Raw genomic sequence first — 20,455 nt, 5'->3', positions numbered from 1 at the left:
AGTACCCCCGACCCAACCCCACCCACAAAACGAACCCCAACCCCCAGCCCAGAAAACTACTCCGACCCTCACAGCCCAGAAACTACACTGACCCCCACTGCCCAGAAAAATACCTGACCCCCCAGGCCAGAACTACAGTCCAGCCTCACTTAACTTACCGCGGATCTCTTCATGCAAGGTCTTCCTGCTTCTGTCCACAGTAGCCAGCAGCTAGACCGCGCACTGCCTTAACAATGCATATTCGTGGTTAAGGCATGCGTGGTAGAATTTGCGTAGTAGGAACACTTGTGGTTAAGACCACAGTGTTCTGACTGTTTCCCCTAATATTTGATTAGGAGCGGGTGGGAAATTTATGTTTGGTGTCCAAAAAATTGTAATTTAAAATCCTCTGTAATTTTAAAGTTGGATTTTAAGTTACAGTTTTGAAAATACCGCTTTTAGAAAGTCAGTATTTTCCTACCTGAGCTATTTTGTGCCAGCAGCTTGTTCTTGAGTCACATGACTGGGTAAAGTGGGCAGTTGGAATTTGTTAGTTCCTCCCAGACATTCACACAATAGAGCGATTAGGTGTGCCTGGATGGGTCATCACTGGCAGGGTGGGGTGGGTGCAGCTGGGTACAGCCCCACTTACAATTCAATAGGCTGTGCCCTGCCTTCACACAAAGGACTTCCCACTACCTCAATGTTCATGCAGTGAGGTTGAAGCCAGAGCAGGGAAGGCAGGAAACTCCAAGTAATTCTAAAGGAATTCTCTAAAAACTTCTCCTACTTTAAAAAAGGATCCTTAATATAGGACCCTCAGACTCACTCTTTAGTTCACTTTCTTGGCATGCGGAAGGACTCTCTGAGGACTCTCTGCTGCTGTGGCCTGCTGTGTACTTAAGAAGACTGCACCGCGAAGGACAGCTCTGCTGCCTGAAGCCTGCCTTTAACCCTCTGAGGCCTGCCCTGCTGCTTATGTCCTAATTCACCTCTTGAACCCAGGACTAGCATAAGGACTACAAGGGATAGTGGGCTGGCCTTCTGATCAAAGCCTCAGGAAACAAAAAAGCTCCAAGCATCTTAAACGCACGCCTAGACTTAGCCTGAGTGAATCTCAACCCTCCAAGTGGTACCTCCCCAGGAAGTGGGGCTAAAGTTTCCCAGATAGCCAAAATCCAAAGCATGTGACTTCAAATGTCTGGGCTAAAAACTGCTTTGAGAACTGAGAGGATAACAGGACCAATCTGCTCGTCTATCTGCCCAAGGGGCACCGCTGATCTGCCTGAATTCCTGGCAGCTCCCACTATGTTGTTATCAACAGCACCGAATCCTGTTCAGGGGTCCTTCCCAGATGGGAAATCAGGCCACATGGTCTTGGTCCAAATATTGAAATCTTCAACATTGCTGCGTCCAGCGGCTCCCCGACAATGATGTCTCCTCCTCAGACACCACCAGCTGAACTTCCACCTTCTCAAGAGAATTTTTCCTGAAATTTCTTCTAAGTCCAAATATAAGACCCTGCCTGGCCCAATTTACTTTTTGTATCCGACTTGCACTCTATTGCATTCGGACATATTTTTCAACTTTGACCCAGCCTGTCTAGATGTTCACGGTTGGCACTTTAATGCTTGTTTTTACCTTAAAGTTTAAAATTTCAAAATCATAACACTGTTCTACTGATAGGATTTCTGTTGTTTTGGTGTCAAATAATTTACTTACTCTATTTTTCTAAATAGGTGTGGGATTTTCTTGTGTTGTATATTTTATCACGGTTTTGTGTGCTGCATTAGAACTATACACATTGCCTCTAAGTTAAGCCTGACTTCATTTGTGCCACGCTACTAGAGTGTTAAGCTCAGGTCAATTTGGGTTTGCTTGTGACTTCACCCTGACAAGAATTACGGATGCTGCTTGAGTAATGTTTCATCCCCCCCTCAACCAGTAACCCAATTTTCTACGGTAGTAATAGAAAATGCAAGAGAAATTTCTGGGCTTTTGAAATGCATGTTTTAAAAAGAAAAGGAGGAAATTCGATTCAGCCAAGTACAGTCGTATTGCTTACTTAGTTATAGAGGGCATGAATATCCTTCCTTTACACAAAAAAATATTTAGGGCCAGATATATCAAGCATTTTTCTGGTAGCAAACTGCCAGATTTGCAGAATCAGGCCGATTGCCACCGGAAAAATGCATTTTGCTATGTATCAATCCCAAATTGGGATTTGGTAATATGTTACCAAGTCACAATTTGAAATTGCAAATTCATTCCGATTCGCTATTGGAAAGAGAAGTATTTAGGGAGTCCCTTCCCAATACCCAATCTCAATAATATGTAAGACTGTTTAACAACCGAAATGCTGCAGCTAAATATTTGCATTTTACCATCTGCTTCAAGTAGTTTGCAACCCATTCACAAATGTGAAGTGATCCCCAGGGGACCCCTTCCCCTTTGTGAATGGTTACGAAAATATATAAAAGAGCTGGCACCACTGCCTACTTTACATTTTTTCTTTAGTAAGCCCATCCCATTTTCCTTTAAGGAAAATGGGCTTCATTTAAATAAAATGGTTGCTTTCACAGATATCATGGTCTACTTACCCCAGCAGGCCACCATCCCTGTGATTTTAATTATTCTTAATGAGTCAAAAATTGTGAATTACGGGGCATATTACTAGGGGCCTTATCGCCGCTTTAGCGGGAATTTTTCACGCTAAAGCGCCAATAATTTTATTGCCATATTACCTAGATGCCGCTAACACTAGTTAGCGATAGCTAGTAGGAGATAGCGATGATCTTGGGGCCCACTTTGCATGTCAGCGATCATTATCGCTAATGACATGCACAGTGGGCGTGCCAAGATGTTAGCGAATGGAAACAGTCGCTAACATCGCTATCTCCTATTACCTACTTTTGGAAATATTCGCGCTAAGCGCGAATATCTTCAAAAGCTAACGCCTGCCCAGAGCAGTTCTTAGCCATGTTATCCAATGGTAGGTGGATAACATGGCTAAGAGCATTAGCTCGGTAACGCATGAATATCGCTGACATTTCAGCGATATTCATGCATTTCGGCCGATTTTTATCGCTTTTGAGATAAACCTTGATAATAGCAAGGTTTATCTGCGATAAAAATCGGCGGAGCTCAGCGGTAATAATATTGCTGCTAAGCCAACATAATTATCGCTAATTGTTGGTAATATGCCCCTACCTCTTTAATATTCAGGAGGTAGGTCAAATTGTGACTCGCTAAGAGTCACTAAATGAAACTCTATGAGTTTCACATGTTAGGTACAGTGATTTCCTAATTGTGATTCACAGAGAAGCACAATTAGGTCACCTCTATTCCTAATGTTGAATCATCTAGCCCAAAGTCCTTAGGATTTTATGGGAGGTCGAGCCAGTACCATTTGGAACAAAGTTGTGAAATTCATACAGACAAAAACGAAACAATTAGCATCTTCAGAAATGTGTTGTTTCAGGTTAAAGAATGTTTGGGAGTATTTTCAAAACCTCTGATTTTAGCGTTTTCTTACTTTTAACTGATTACATATGACCAAAGAAAATGTGTTTTTTTTTTGTAGGTGATCAATACAGTCTTGAGTGTCTCTTGCATTTTCATGCATACTTTGCATATTTAGCTTATATAACTTATTTCCGGGTAAAGAAAATGTGACGTTTTGATATTGTATATGGAATTTTTAAAGCAAGCAATTAAATAACATATGCACACCAATAAACCTATATTGAAAAGCAATTCAACATTGTGCTAATCAATTACATTATCATTGGTGACCCCACATCAGTGATATGTAATGATCGCGTGACATCAGATTAAAGTTTTTTCTGAAAGTTTCTAGGAGTTTGTCTTCACACTGTGCTTAACAGTCAATTACACTGCAAACACTTTTTACCTGCAAAATTAAACAAGCATTTGCAATGCAATTGGTCTCGCTTTTGGGGCCCTATATGTATTTAGCTATGCAGCACATTAGCCTGGGTGCTGAAACATCTACTGTTTTTTAATATGGAGGGAAAGTAAGCACCAAACTGTGTGACACACCAGGTATGGGAACAAATGGAGAGAAAGATTGCCTTTCAGCTGGAAATGGTATAGTCCAAAGCTCTGTTTTAATATAAAATCAGGGCCTTCCGTGATCATATCAATGAAAATACAAGATTTTAAAAAAATATTATTGTCTATGGGTGCATGTGGAAGACAATTTCTATGGACTGGAATCTAGAGAATGCTAAAGTGATTCTGGTATTTTACTGACCTCTGCTGGTCGTTTTCTATCAAGAAAGTTAAATAGAGGCAGTTGCCAGAAAAATTAAAAAAATGATAGTCCCTCAGAAGAAAGCAATTCTGGTATTTTATTGACCTCTATTGGTCGTTTTCTATCAAGACAGTTAAATAAATGTGGTTGGACAGAAAAAAAAGTCCCTAAACTGAAGCAGACAAGTCATATTTATTTATTTATTTATTTATAAAATTTCTAGAGCGCACAAATACCTTCCGGTGTCTCGGCGCTAGAGTTCGTTAAGATTGCAGGGAGCTCCTACATAACTTACTGGTTGAAAAGCCACGTTTTAATGTGCTTCCGAAATATGAGTAGGGAAGAGCTTGATCTAATATTAAGAGGGAGCTCGTTTCACAATTTAGAAGCAGCAATTGTGAAGCGCTTATCGCCCCATGTTGCTTTCTTAGTGCGTGGAATATGAAGTAGCTGGGATGCCTCAGAGCGTAAGGAACGCTTGGGTTTGTATGGAATGATGGATTTTTTTAAAAAGTCCGGTCCGGTATTGTTCAGTGTTTTATAAATGATGCACAAGGCCTTGAACTTTGTACGGCTTCTCACTGGTAGCCAATGAAGTTGGCGAATGATGGGCGATATGGATGAGAATTTGGGTGTGCCAGTTAAAATTCTTGCTGCAGCATTTTGCACTAATTGTAATTTATTCATGACTTGTTCCTGTGCATTCAGCCATAGTCCGTTACAATAATCAATCTTTGAGAGGACTAGTGTAGACATTAGGGTTTTACCTGAGTTAGGAGGAAGAAAAGGAAGAAGCTTTTTTACCATTCTCAAAGTATAAAAGGACGCCGAGACCACTGCATTAGCATGGCTATGGAAAGTAAGCTTATTATCGAATAGAACTCCGAGGTTCCTAACTTTTTGCACAGGGTGGGGAGGATCTCGCAGCTCTGCTGGCCACCAAACTGGTGACCAAGACGGGGTCAGATCGCCAAAGAGCATGACCTCCGTCTTGTCAGAGTTTAATTTTAGGCAGTTCTGGTCCATCCAAGTGCAAATTGCTCTCATTCCTTCCTGAAAATTAGCGGCCACTGCAGCTCCGTTTCTATGAATAGCCAGGACTAATTGAGTGTCATCGGCGTATGATGTTATTCCTATGCCGAATGACTTGATCACCCTCGCTAAGTCCGATACATAGATATTAAAAAGCGTCTGACTTAGCGAGGAACCTTGAGGAACTCCACAAGGTAAGGTGAAATTGGGCGAATAATAGCTACCCATTTTCAAAGACTGTTCTCTGTCTAATAGAAAAGATGCCAGGAGAGTCTTTGCTTTGCCTTGGATGCCCATGGCATCGACACGGTCGATCAAGATGTTATGATCGACCGTGTCGAATGCAGCCGATAGATCTAAGAGTATCAGGATTGCTGTACCGCCTTGGTCTAGAATTATTCTAACTTCTTCAGTTGCTTTAATCAAGGCGGTCTCGGTGCCATGACCCTTTCTAAACCCAAATTGGGTCTCATCTAGTAGGTTGTTATCATCAATAAAGCTAGAGAGTTGTAAATTAATAGCCTTCTCAAATACCTTAGAGCAGAGGTCTTCAATCTGTGGGGCGCGACCCCCAGGGGGGTCGTGGAGTCCTGGGAAGGGGGTCGCAGATTCTGCCAGAGTGCAGTTCCTGGCGTCGGGCTGATCGAGGGTGCTCAACGCGGAGGCCGCCTAATTCACACCGAGGTGTGACAAACATCAAAGCCTCGTTAACAAGTAAAGGTCTTTTAAAGACCTGTGATAGTACTCTGGTGTGCCTTTGTGTGTGTCCAAGCTGTTTCAGCCAGGCTGACATACACGAGCTGGGGGGGGGGGGGAGGCTGTAGCCCTTTGAGTTCAATGGACTTAGCTGTGGGTTTATTTTTACTTCTAACGTTTTATATAGCGCTAGTTTAACCTGTAGGTATCAGAGCGCTTTACAAATACACAGTAAACAGCAGAAGGACAGCAGAAGGACATTACAATCATATCATTGGTTCAAGTCCCACGAGCCCTCATACCTGGCGCCTGTGCAGGAGAAATGTGGCTGAGAGTCTGTTCTTCATGGTGAGATGTTTTCACAGCTGGCTGCCACCCCCCCCCCCCCCCCCCAAGCAGGGAGGCACAGAGATGCCCTCCCATGAGAGAGGAAGACGAAGCAGAGAGATACTGACCCCCCATGAGAGAGGCACAGACAAGGTGGGTGAATGAATGAAGGGTGGATGGATGGATGAAAGGGTGGACGGATGAAGGATGTATGGATGGATGGATGAAAGGGTGGATGGCTGTATGGATGGATGGATGGATGGAAGGATGAAAGGGTGGACGGATGTGTGAAAAGGTGGGTGGATGAATGATGAGTGGATGGATGTAAAGATGAAAGGGTGGATGGATGGATGAAGGATGGATGGATGTGTGAAAAGGTAGGTGGATGGAGGATGGATGGATGAAAGGGTGGATGGAAGGATGAAAAGGTAGATGGATGAGAGATGGATGTATGGATGGATAAAAGGTTGCATGGATGAATGATGGATGGATTTGTGAAAAGGTGGGTGGATGAGTGATGGGTGAATGGATGGATGTAAGGGTGGATGGATGAAGGATGGATGGAAGGATGAAAGTGTGGATGGATGGATGAAGGATGGATGTATGGATGGATAAAAGGTTGCATGGATGAATGATGGATGCATGGATGGATGTGTGAAAAGGTGGGGGATGAATGATGGATGGGTGGGTGGATGGATGGATGTATAGATGAAAGGGTGGATGGATATATGGATGGAATAATGAAAGGGTGGATGGATGAAGGATGGATGTATGGATGGAAGGATGAAAGGGTGGATGGATGAAGGATGGATGTATGGGTGGATGGATAAAAGGTTGCATGGATGAATGATGGATGGATGTGTGAAAAGGTGGGTGGAAGAATGATGGATGGATGGACGGGTGGATAGGTAAAGGATGGATGTATGGATGGAAGGATGAAAGGGTGGATGGATGATGGATGTATGGATGGATAAAAGGTTGCATGGATGAATGATGGATGGATGTGTGAAAAGGTGGGTGTGTGGATGGACGGGTGATAGGTAAAGGATGGATGGATGGATGGAAGGATGAAAGGGTGGATGGATGAAGGATGGATGGATGGATGTGTGGAAGTGTGGGTGGATGAATGATGGATGGATGGATGTGATGAGGTCTAACAGGCGCATTTATGGTTGTCGATAGTTGTTTATGATGAGGAGTACTAGTTTCTAGAATCTTTTGTCGGAAGGGGGTCCTTACGCCTAAAAAGGATTTACAAGGGGGTCTCTGCATCAAAAAGTTTGAAGACCTCTGCCTTAGAGGGATAAGGAAGTGAGGCAATGGGTCGATAGCTTTTTAACTCTGCTGGGTTTAGTGTTGATTTTTCTAAGAGGGGCTTCACGATGACTTTCTTCCAGACTTTAGGGTAATCTCCTGTCTGGAACATCGTGTTGCAAATGTGGGGAAGCACCGGGGCTACCTGATCAGATACTAGTTTAAGTATACTTGGAGGGCAAGGGTCCATAGGAGATCATGATTTGACCGCATTCATGATTTCCTCTATAGATGCTTGAGGAAGCGAGGAGAATGTTTCCAGGATTGGTCTGGTAGATATCTGCGGAGCAGCTGGGGCAACTATAGCATCGGAGATTTTTTGTGTGAAGTTAATAAAAATATCTGTAACTTTTCCTTTGAAAAAGGCTGCGATTTCATTACAGAAGGCTTGGGAAGGTTCTGTAAAATCGGGAACCGTGGGGTTGGATAACTTTTTTACCACCTGGAATAGCTGTTTGCTCGAATTTTGAGCTGATTCTATTTGTGTGGTGTAGAAATTGCATTTTTCCTTTGTAATAAGTTTCTTATAGTTATTCAGGGCTGTCTTGTATCTATCTTTATCGTTGTTATCGTAGTTCCTACGCCAACGTCTCTCTAGATTGCGACAACGTTGTCTTCCAAGCCTTAATGATTCAGAGAACCATGGAGCAGAGGGTTTATTACGGTTAGGCTGTAATTTTTTAAGAGGTGCCACATGATCTAGTGCGTTGTTCAGCCAGCGCACATAGTTGTTGGATGCCTCACCTGGGTCATTTGAGTCTTTGAAATTAGTGGTTTTTAATGCATTATTAAAGGCATGGTGGTCGATATTTTTCCAGTCACGACATTTAATTTGTGAGCGTGCAGAGGGCGTGTCGTGTTTGCGTTTCCTAATTATTATAGAAAATACGACTGCCGAATGATCAGTCCATATAAGTGGGATCACTGTAGGTTGATTCATATATGGATTATTTGTGAATAGTCCGTCCAAGGTATGTCCAGCTTGGTGGGTGGGTGAGGAGACTCGTTGTTCTAGGCCTACCGCTTGAAAATCAGAGATAATCGTGATGGTATCTTTATCTGCATGATTTTCTAGATGAAAATTAAAATCACCCAGTATTGTATATTCTTTGTAGGCAGCTATTGGTTCTAATAGAGGATTGAGAGCTTCCAAGAAAGATGTGCGTGGGGTGGGAGGTCGGTAAAGTAGTGTGCCTTTAAAAGTTTGAGTGGGGGAAAGAGTAAAGGTGAAACATAAGGCTTCCATGGAATCATGGCTCATTGGTTCAGTTTTTAGAGCCAGGTTAGCACGATGTATGATAGCTAACCCACCCCCTCGTTTTCCTGAAGATCTATCCAGTCGGGTGACATAATAGCCATCAGGAGTAGCAATCTTGAAATCCGGGCCAGACGCAGAGTCAGCCCAGGTCTCAGTTATAAACAGGATGTCAAGATTTTGGGTGGCTATAAGTTCAGCGACCTCATCCCTATGTTTAACAAGGGATCGGGCGTTTATAAGAGCACAATGTATAGATTTTTCTGAGGTTAGTGGCAGCCTAGGGGTAGCTAAATTAGCGTGAGGAGGAGTGGATTTAAAAGAGCAGTTTGGGCAGGGATTAATAGGCAGATTGGCCAAAGAGTCTGCACAAAAATGGGAACATCTTTTATCAGTTAAGGTATTGCCAATACAAAGAAGTTGAGATCGAGTGTAAGTAAATACCTTAGGAATATTGTGGTTATTGCATAAGGCAGGGGGTATGGCGCGCAGCGCGGAACCAGCGCGGACTGGCGCAGACTGGCACCCCTTTGGCACGGCTTTGGCGCGGTGTCGGCGCTCCCGCTGCGCTCGACCGCTGCGCTTTAAAGTGCCCATTTTATACTTGAAACCACGCCCCCAGCTAGAACGCTAACTCCGTTCTGCTCGGGGAGGCGGCTCTGTGGTTCTCAAGCTAGCCCTGCCCTCCACACAAACGGCACGAAGCCGCGATGGAACGGGGCTGGGGTCCACTAAGCGATAGTTTTACAGGTAAATTTGTACATATGTTTTCAGAGCGTCTTAGCTAACAAATTCTAGTGCAATGAATGTGCGTTTTAAAACAAAGTAAAATACAGTTTAAAAACTATCCCAAAAAAGCTTTCCAGCGTGCAGAGGAGGAGCCCCTCGCAATCTGCACGAGCTCTTGTAACACAGACTGTCAAGGAGCTGCCACCACCTTGTAAGTCAAACAGAGCTCTCGATCAAGTTACAATTATACTTGAAACCACGCCCCCAGCTAGAACGCTAACTCCGTTCTGCTCGGGGAGGCGGCTCTGTGGTTCTCAAGCTAGCCCTGCCCTCCACACAAACGGCACGAAGCCGCGATGGAACGGGGCTGGGGTCCACTAAGCGATAGTTTTACAGGTAAATTTGTACATATGTTTTCAGAGCGTCTTAGCTAACAAATTCTAGTGCAATGAATGTGCGTTTTAAAACAAAGTAAAATACAGTTTAAAAACTATCCCAAAAAAGCTTTCCAGCGTGCAGAGGAGGAGCCCCTCGCAATCTGCACGAGCTCTTGTAACACAGACTGTCAAGGAGCTGCCACCACCTTGTAAGTCAAACAGAGCTCTCGATCAAGTTACAATTATACTTGAAACCACGCCCCCAGCTAGAACGCTAACTCCGTTCTGCTCGGGGAGGCGGCTCTGTGGTTCTCAAGCTAGCCCTGCCCTCCACACAAACGGCACGAAGCCGCGATGGAACGGGGCTGGGGTCCACTAAGCGATAGTTTTACAGGTAAATTTGTACATATGTTTTCAGAGCGTCTTAGCTAACAAATTCTAGTGCAATGAATGTGCGTTTTAAAACAAAGTAAAATACAGTTTAAAAAGTATCCCAAAAAAGCTTTCCAGTGTGCAGAGGAGGAGCCCCTCGCAATCTGCACGAGCTCTTGTAACACAGACTGTCAAGGAGCTGCCACCACCTTGTAAGTCAAACAGAGCTCTCGATCAAGTTACAATTATACTTGAAACCACGCCCCCAGCTAGAACGCTAACTCCGTTCTGCTCGGGGAGGCGGCTCTGTGGTTCTCAAGCTAGCCCTGCCCTCCACACAAACGGCACGAAGCCACGATGGAACGGGGCTGGGGTCCACTAAGCGATAGTATTACAGGTAAATTTGTACATATGTTTTCAGAGCGTCTTAGCTAACAAATTCTAGTGCAATGAATGTGCGTTTTAAAACAAAGTAAAATACAGTTTAAAAAGTATCCCAAAAAAGCTTTCCAGCGTGCAGAGGAGGAGCCCCTCGCAATCTGCACGAGCTCTTGTAACACAGACTGTCAAGGAGCTGCCACCACCTTGTAAGTCAAACAGAGCTCTCGATCAAGTTACAATTATACTTGAAACCACGCCCCCAGCTAGAACGCTAACTCCGTTCTGCTCGGGGAGGTGGCTCTGTGGTTCTCAAGCTAGCCCTGCCCTCCACACAAACGGCACGAAGCCGCGATGGAACAGGGCTGGGGTCCACTAAGCGATAGTTTTACAGGTAAATTTGTACATATGTTTTCAGAGCGTCTTAGCTAACAAATTCTAGTGCAATGATTCCACAGCCCACAAAGTACATACACAGATAAGTATATAAGAAAGTATATACAAGAGGTCTTCAATACTCAACCTAAAAATTAGTATGGAAATTCTTTAAATATTATGACACTATTATGGCATTTTATCAGCAACACTGACTTGCGTTCCCACATGCAACTACTATGGCTTGATTTGCAAACCCTTGCAATGTATCCAGTCTGTGTTTCATGATCTTTTAAAAGTAAGTCTGCCTTTAGATTTTACTGATGTTTGTAGCTGGTGTCATAGGTGCCAACTTTATGCATCTTGCGTGCCTTATCCACAACATTTCATTTTTTGAACTTGACTGACTGGGCTGTCTCCTTCAGTATGGATCCCACAGTCTCTAAATCTATAATCTGGACCTGCAATCACAATGTATAGTACCAAGGAGAAATTATATTTAAAGTTATTTGAAACCTATGCAGATAGCTAAAAATCAGTCATGTGGTCAAGCCTATTAATGGCAAATGCTCATAGACCTGCTAAATGTGCTCTAGTAATAAACACGTGGGACATCAAGGTATTGAAATGTGCCCCACACATAGAGCCTTATTGCGAGTTTCTTGTTCCTTGAATCGCCACACCTACAGTGCGAACGCCTTAAAGCTCAACGGTTCGCAAGCCATATTGTGAGAAGTGTGAATTGGTATTGCAAAAACCACAGCTGAACCACCAAAACCGCCAGCACACTGCTGACCACCAGGGTTGAGGTTGGGGAAAAGCAGCTGTCATAGGGTGTTACAGGCGAGTTTCACCAACATCTGTATTACGATTTGGATTTTCCACAAGATGACTGCGTCTGCAGAACCACCAGATTCAAGTCGGCAGAAACAAAGCATTTGGGGTGTGTACTGACCCCTTTCTTGTTCTTTCCATCAGAGTTCGATGTGGATCCCTTTCTCTAGGTCCCCTCTTCAGAGCAGCATCTACACACTGATGATTATGGTCCTGTTTGTGACGCTGCACAGGTGAGTCATTTTTGTACTGAATACTCATTGCCTGGACTGCCCACCTACGGGCTAGAGTCCGGAAATGGGTAGGTGGTATTTTTGCACATGTATCATGCATATGCGCATCTGACACATATGCAGTCAAAATGTTCACAAAGGCTTTGATGCATATGGAAAAGTAATCACCACCACTGCAAAAAGTCTGCAGCCAAACCGAGGGCACAGCAGTAAATTTGTAACTTTGCGGTCTGAAGACCGCTGCGGGCTCCTCACGGCCCCAATGTTCGGGCGGTAAAACTACCAAACTTACAATAAGGCCCATAGTGTATAACATTATCTGAAATTAATTTAAACATTTTTCAAAGTTTATTGAGGGCAAAAATAAGTGAGGGATAAAAAGCCGATTTCCCTTATGTTAGTGGTATGGGTCGTACATATATATCGTGTTAGCATGATGTATCTATATATTCATAGTATAGAGGTATGCGTAGTGCTTAATCTATACTACTTTTGCTAGTTAGTTGGGGTATATGCTGTTTGTGTGTTCTGCTTGCATCGAGTTGGCCGAAAACTGTACAGACTCCATCTTTTCTTGTTTGCGTTAAGACACGAACAGTGATCACGTGTTGCCTTCCAATGGTAGAGATCACGTGTTGCCTTCCAATGGTTGTCAGGCCTTAGCTTAGTTGATTTGCTGGAGACAGCTGAATACACGCTATTCTCTCCCTGTGCTTGGACTCAAGGTCGCATCTGGCTTTGGGTGCGATGAGCGCATTCCTGAAGGCGCCGTGCTTGCACTCCTAGGAACCAAGACGCTCCCAATAATAACTAAAGCAGAGCTTTGTACTAACCATGTGTGCCATATATGGTCCTTTCCGAGGGCCAAAAGCCAAGCAGTGGTTTTCCATGAACTGTGACTTCATGTACCAGCCTAAAGTATATAAGTATTGTTTGGACTGTGAGCCAGCAGTCTTCTCCACGCAGCGTGAGGGGTGAGGATGGGAGAGGCTCCTCTATAGAGTATTTTTTATATTAAACAATTGAACTTTCTACACTGCCAACTGACTGGTTATTTGGTAATTGGTATTGGGCTATTGGTAAGTATAGCTTTATGTTATTTTATGGTATGTCATAAGGAGATGAAGGAAGACAGCTAGGACAAACAGAGGGACAGAGAATGCTTAAGATTGAATGAAAAGAGTGGAATGGAATGGCAAACCAATTGAATGATATAGTAAAGTAGTGATTATAATGTCATAGTAAAAGAGGAGGACCAATAGAGAGTGGATAGAGTAAGAGGGGATGAGAGAGAGACTGATAGACGATGATAGAGAAGGGAGAAAGGAGGAGGAAGAAAAGAGGAGATGTGAATAATTACTTTGATTACCAAAAGTAAAGCAAAGGTGAGAGTGCAGCATAGAAAGAGGAAAGGGGGAATGAGGTGGGGGTGAAAGGAGGGGACTGGATGGACTGGCCAACACATGAAAACTACATCGGTAGAGCTTGATGGGATAATGGGAGATATGAAGAGACTATAGAGACCTGAGAAAACATAAATAAAATGAAAATATTTCCTGTTCATGGAATAAAATGTGCAGTTTGTTGCTGAAGGGCTCAGGCATCTGGGTTTGAGTGTAATTTACCTATGGTGTTAGAAATTTGGGACAAAGCATTTCAAAGGACTATGGAAGGCACTGTATCTAACTAAGCTGCTCATGTGAACTGAGCACAACCAATAAGATTGTGGACATGACTTCCCTGCCTGATGTTTGCACTAGACACTGTTTTATCACCATGAGGCACCCTGGTGAGTTCAATACAAATCTAATAACCAATCATCGGGGCCAAAGGTTGTGTGCTGTCAATTGAAGTGATGCAATAGATTAGAGGGCGCCAAATGGAATTACGTCACTTCCACTACCCTACCTCTAAGAGGTCACAGCAAAAGTAATGGCAGGTTTGCCTTATGAATCTTATCGCCTTTTTTAGATCTCGCGAGAGTCAGCGCATTCTTATGTCTGGCAAAACATTTAGCAAGCTGGTTTTTAAAGTGCTACCAAAGGCTGCCACCAGCTTGCTAGTATGCGCACAAGCGTGCATGCCTTGCTCTGCCTCTCCAATGTTCTGTTTCACTTTCGTGCGCACGCTCACAACTCCCGTTCGTGCCTCACAACATTACCGGCTTGTTATTTCAAGTGGCGTGACAGAAGGCAAAACAGAATCTAAAGATTTTGTGCTGACCCGTAATTAAATGTCTCCAAACCCCCATGCATCTCTCGGCAAAAGCAATCACCGGCATTGGGGAGCAAGAATTAGAAAAGGAAAACATCAAAGTGCCCGAGCTCCGGCTGCTAGACGCTCAAGCATGGCGAACAGGATACACCTCTCTGGATAGCTAGTTTTCCTTATTAAACATGCACAGTAGGACTCGCAGTAGGGGCACACACTAAAACAAGGCTCTCAAGTCATTTCTGTCCGTCAAATTTACCAAGACAGTAACTTGAAAAGCTTTTAATCTTGTGACTGGCTTTACAGTGAACTTTTCTCAAGGTGGCTCACTGAAAGGATCACTCATTAGATCAACACTGATTGCACAGATATGGCGCCCGGCCCTGCCCACGTGCAAGCCCAAGACCTGCTCTAATGGCACGCGCACTTCTGAGAGCTGAAATGCGCATTTCAGAAAATCCATGATACCTGTGCCGAATGCACCTTAGAAACTCGGCAGTGCGCTGCTGAGCAGCAGATGACTCTTATAGAATGACTGGCTTCAAAACCTAGCACATACTTTGAGTGACACATGTGGTGGTCAGGAAAATGTTTCAATATTGCTCGAACAGTCAGCGTATATACTCTTTCCTATACATTGTTGTTTTTTTTCTTGAACCTTTCTAAAGTGGTACAAAAGGGGGTGGTGATGGACGGAGCATCTGAATCAATCAAACACTCACACCCAGTCAAAAGATCTGGGTTTAATCCATCACCGTTCTTTAGCCCACTCTGCCACCCCAGTTCAGACATGGCTATATGCAAATCAGTCTGACCCTGTGCCTCATGGGAACAGTCCAGCCCGAACTGCCAAGCCATGTCTTCCTAAAGTCAGGGCCGGACTGGGAACCGAAACAGGCCCTGGCAAAGTGCTCGGCCGGCCTCCCCCTCTCCCCAGGGGGTGGATTGGGGTGCGACCGTGCTCTTTGCCAGGGCCGGTTTTCGCCGATTTTGTTACAGGGCCGTTTTTGCAGCTATGCTGCAGAAACGGTCTTGTAACAAAAACGGCCCCCTGGGGCCCAAAACCGGCCCCCACCCATGCGGCCGACCGGGGGATTGCCCGGTGCCCGCAACGGCCAGTCCGGGCCTGCCTAAAGTGGAGCCTTTCTCTTGTTAGATCCTTAAAACGTTTATATTTTTTAAAATACTTTTAATGAACAACCACTAGATGGAGACGTGTCAACAAAGAGCACCTTCTGGCTGTACGCTGCACGCATCATCACAAGGCTTGTGCTGAGTCCACCTCTTGTGCAGTCATTGCTCCTGAGTGTAAGACCTGGTAGTTACAGTACAAACAGGATCAGAGCGGGCCGAAAATAAGCTTGGGTGGCAAAATGAAAGCGGACCATATTAGCAAACAAGAGAGCTAAAAAGAGGCGCATGTTTAGTTTTGAACTCGTGAATGCAGGAGGCCTTATTTATGAGGCCGTGCGTCACTTTTACGCCGTCTGTGCGTCACATTTTGTGACGCACCAGCAGTGAAAAAAATGTGCCTTGTTGCACCATATTTACGAAGTGATGCATCTAGGTAGATGCGTCACTTTGTAAACCCCCGAGCCACATTATACCTGCTTTACAAGTGTTACATTGTACATGCATTTATATGGCTCTCAGTAACCCTGACCAGGCTTCATGTTTTTTCTTTGTAGGATAATGTAGGAATGCGGTGAATGTGATCACTGGCTCTTAACAGAGACACGTCAGACCTTTCTAAAATGCAGCATCCAATAGAAGCCCAGGTTAGATGTGCAGGACATCTAACCTGGGCTTCTATTGGAATTCTATAATGCGTGTTAGCAAGCCCATTATCGCCATTATCTCAGTTTTAGCGGCAGTTTCCTGCCGCTAAAACTGCGATAATTTTAACGAGTTTCTTGCTGATATGCCCCCCAGTCTTTTCAAAATGAAATGGTTTTTGCAGTTGCAATGGGCTAAGCGTGGTTTATGTGGCTTCCTGATGTATTGGAATTATGTTCTAAAGCTTCCCTTATTATCCATGCGGAATACATGCTAAATGTGTGGTGAAGCAATAAAATGTCCGGGGTTGATTTACATTTTAACTACATTGTCTTTCGTTAGGTTGGCACAGCACCCAAGATAATGTGCTGCATGGCTAAAATTTAGAAGGTCCCAAAAGCGAGACCTATTGGCTATGCCAATGCTTGTTTTTAAAGTAACTATGTTTTTCGATACTTAACTAAATGAACCGAAGCACTGGCTGTGTTTGTCGGGAAGGTTACTCGGCTTTGAAACGTTCTTCTAACACGGTTTTGTGCACCTCAGATAAACGCGTGAATGCGCAGTCTGCTTTCAACTCTTCAAGGAATGAGCCTGTCTGATCACAAGATCCGAGCCGGAGCTGCAAGCATTGATCCCGTGTTGTGGCGGCATCTGACACGCACAACCAGTCGATCAATCAAAGCCGTGCAGGGCTGCGATAAGGCGCGATGGCTCGTGGCCTGGCCTCGCTTTTGTTCTTTCTCTCTTTTCCAGCTGATAAGGTTAAACTTCGGTTACACATTTGCATTCTCCAAGGGCGATATTGCCTTATCAGCCTTTGAAAATGACAGGGCTTCTCTCTGAGCATGCAAAAAATGAATCCCGGGCTGATTCTCGAATTTGCTGACAGTGGTAGGCAAAGTGAGAGAATGGCCCTGGGGGAATGTTTCAGATGTTATCTGGAGAATTGTGTAATTGATAAAATAATTGCATTTGTGCTAGTGTATTATATTCAAAAGACATGGTTTCTCTTGCATTCTTGGGCCTTTTGACAAAGGGCTTTAACAATGGCCAGCTTGTTTCTTGTTGTACTAATTCTCTTATCCCCTGTATAATTGCATAAAAGGCAGCAGATTAAACACAACCATAAGTGATAACATTCACATCAGAGCATGGGTGTGATAGGTTAACTTTGTCGGATTACACTTTGATGCTGTCACCGTTACTGGGGATTGTATGCAAATGAATATCTGATATGTAAATGAATGTCTTTCCCGTGTTCTTGCACAGATGTCCACAATGAATTTCGCTCCCCCAAGTGTCTGGAGATTTCAACAGCATATTTGAAAAAGAAATGGCTCTGTAGGTATTGTATGAGAATGTCTATTGAATTGTGCTGCATGTTTTGTCTTCAGAGTATAGGTACTCACAAACATTTATTATCCAATTGGAATTAAACAGTACTGAGACACCAATACCAAGAAAACAAAAGGAACCATGCATGCTACCTAGTAATGATCTACTGCTTCAGTACTGAGAGAAAAGGATCCCTGTTCCTTTTATTTTCTATCTACGGGCACTGGCAGTACTTAGAAAGAGTCTGAATTTTTTGAAAAACTTTCCCAGGAACCCCAACAAGGATGTCAATTTACTGATGTGGGCCACCATCTCAAGCCCACCACTAGACGCATTCCAAGGGGCGTATTAGACATGGCTGAAGACAACTCAAAATCTATTTTATCGTTGTCACGTCACCAAAAGATGCTGGGAGTGTTAGAAATTGGGTTGTTACAAGCAGCAACGCCAATCCTCGTCAGAGTAGGAGGCAGGAAAACCTAAAATTAACCTGTGCTCACTCTCTAGTATCTTGACACGGAACAGTCAGTCTTAACTTTAGAAGTAAAGTATTTCTGCAACACTATAACCAGAAACATTGTTAAAACATCACACAAAATTATTCCACACCAGGTTAGAAACTTTGGGGCAGATTTACAAGCCCATTGCGCCACTTTTGTGCCACTTTAAACATGGGAAAAGTGACAAAAAAGTGGCGCAAGGGGCTTGTAAATCTGCCCCATAGAGCTTAATTTATTATATAAAACAAGACTGAAACAACAAAAATCCAATAAATAGAACTTGAGATAATGTATCCCAAAGTTTTTAATTAAAATAGCATTAAGAAGCACAAAAAAAAGGTATTTGGGATATCTGTACGCGCAGTACCGGAACAAATTCAAAAATTACAGGCCAACTGCGATGGAGCGCAGCTCGGCTACAGGGACCCAGTTTGGGCCACTGAGCCAAAGTACCTTAAGTCCTGGTTGCAGAGCATTTTCATGGAAAAGTGTCGAAGTTAAGCCACACACCAGAGGCAATGCTTCAGTTCTGAGATGTGACTTGGCTGTGGTGTGAGGTACTGATGTGTTGATTTCGAAGATCCTGTTGACTGGGCTTGCGATGCAAGCTGCACATGCAGAGGTTCGTCATCATCATCAAGGCTGCCATTGACGTGGGATGTCAGAAGCTTGCGAGGGAAAAACATCAGACATTGGGTGTTCTTAAGGGTATGCAGCAGTTCCAAGATGTGGATTTTACGACGGGTCCAACCCAAGTAACTGCTGCGATGGATCGGTTCTTCTCGAAGATGAGCTGTTCAGCAGAGAGGATGCATTGTTTTTTTCTCGGATATGTGCCGTTCAGCAGAAGATGCATCAGTTCTGCTGGAGAAATCCCTTAGACCAACTGCCAAGGGTCCAGTACTGAGGTCACACCACTAGGCAGGGTAGGTTCACAGATGTCAGAGTCTAGATGCAGGAGCAAGTGGGTTGGAAGTCTGTTATGTCCCTGCGACTTCAGATCAGTAGGCCAGACAGCTAGCCCTTGAAGTCACTCTGGGTTAAAGTGATACAGGTCCAATTCCCTCACCCAGGCAAAGGGCAGCAGGCCACAGGTCTGCACAGCAAGGTAGGAGTTCAGCTAAACAGGAGTCCAGAAGAGTGGCAGTCCTTTCAGCAGCACGGTATTCCTTCTGTCCGGCTGGGTCTTCACAAGTCCAGAAGTGTACTGATGTGGTGGTATCAGAGGTCCACTACTTATACCCAGTTGTGCCTTTGAAGTGGGGGAGACTTCAAAGACATGCGCAGAGGTCTTCCGTTCATGCCCTGGCTCCATGTTCACTACACAGGGGGGTTTGTAGTCATTTGTGTGGGGACGGAACACAGCCTATTCAGGTGTGAGGCTGGGTCTTGCTTCTCCCCCCCATCTTGCCAGGATGGACAATCAAATCACACCTAAGCTCTCATTGTGTGTGGCTGTCTAGGGGGAATACACCAAACCCAACTAAAAGTGGCATTTTCAAAATTGAAATTTACAATCCTACTTCACCATACATTCGGATTTTTAAATTTGGATCCTAGACACCAAACTTAAAAAGTCTAACTCTTCAGAATTGGGAATTGCATTAGGCTAGGGAATAAGATAATCCCAATGTTATACTGAGAGAGAGAGAGACAGGCCTTAAAACAGTGAAAACCAAATGTGAGAGTTTTTCACTATCAGGACATGTAAAGCATAATATAATATCCATATCCTGCCTTTTAAATACCTTGTGCCCTGCCCCCTGGGTTGTCCAGGCCCTACCTTCGGTGTGACTTATATGTATCAAAAGGGAAGGTTTGGGCCTGGCAAGAGGTCTATATTGCTAGGTTGAAGTGGTAGTGTAAACTACAAACACAGGCTCTGTAATGGCAGGCCTGAACCATGGTTAGAGGGTGATTTAAATGGGTGGCACAATAAGTGCTACCGCCCCCGATTAGCATTTAATTTACAGGCCCTAGGCACATGTAGTGCACTTTTCTCGGGACCTATAGGCAAATTAAATATGCCAGTAGGGGTTGAACCAATATTACAATTTTTAGGGAGCGAGAACATGCACTTTAGCACTGGATAGCAGTAGTAATGTGCTCAGAGTCCTAAGTCCAGCAAAAACAAGGTCAGAAAAAGTGGAGGACTAAGATAAAAAGTTGGGGGGAACATCATAAAGGCTTTCAGGTCTAATAGGGAGTAAACACTGTAATAAAAATATGTATAAGGAGCCAAGCACTGTCATTTTCTCGAGTGAGGTTGTTTCTGTTCGTCACTGTTGGAACCACTCTCACCTCAGTTGTTGCTTAGTAAGCAAGCTGGGAACAGGCCAACGAGAAGATGTGGATTTTGATCCCGGCCTCCCTATGTGACCAAAATGTGTCCTTTTGGCAAATGCATTCTTCTACTCCCGTTTTTTTTAAATGATTGGAAATGATTCAAATGG

The sequence above is a fragment of the Lissotriton vulgaris genome, chromosome 1_1 (genome assembly GCF_964263255.1).
Source record: "Lissotriton vulgaris chromosome 1_1, aLisVul1.2, whole genome shotgun sequence".
Lineage (NCBI taxonomy): Eukaryota > Metazoa > Chordata > Amphibia > Caudata > Salamandridae > Lissotriton > Lissotriton vulgaris.
The sequence above is the reverse complement of the archived record's forward strand: the minus strand, read 5'-3'. Positions refer to the sequence as shown.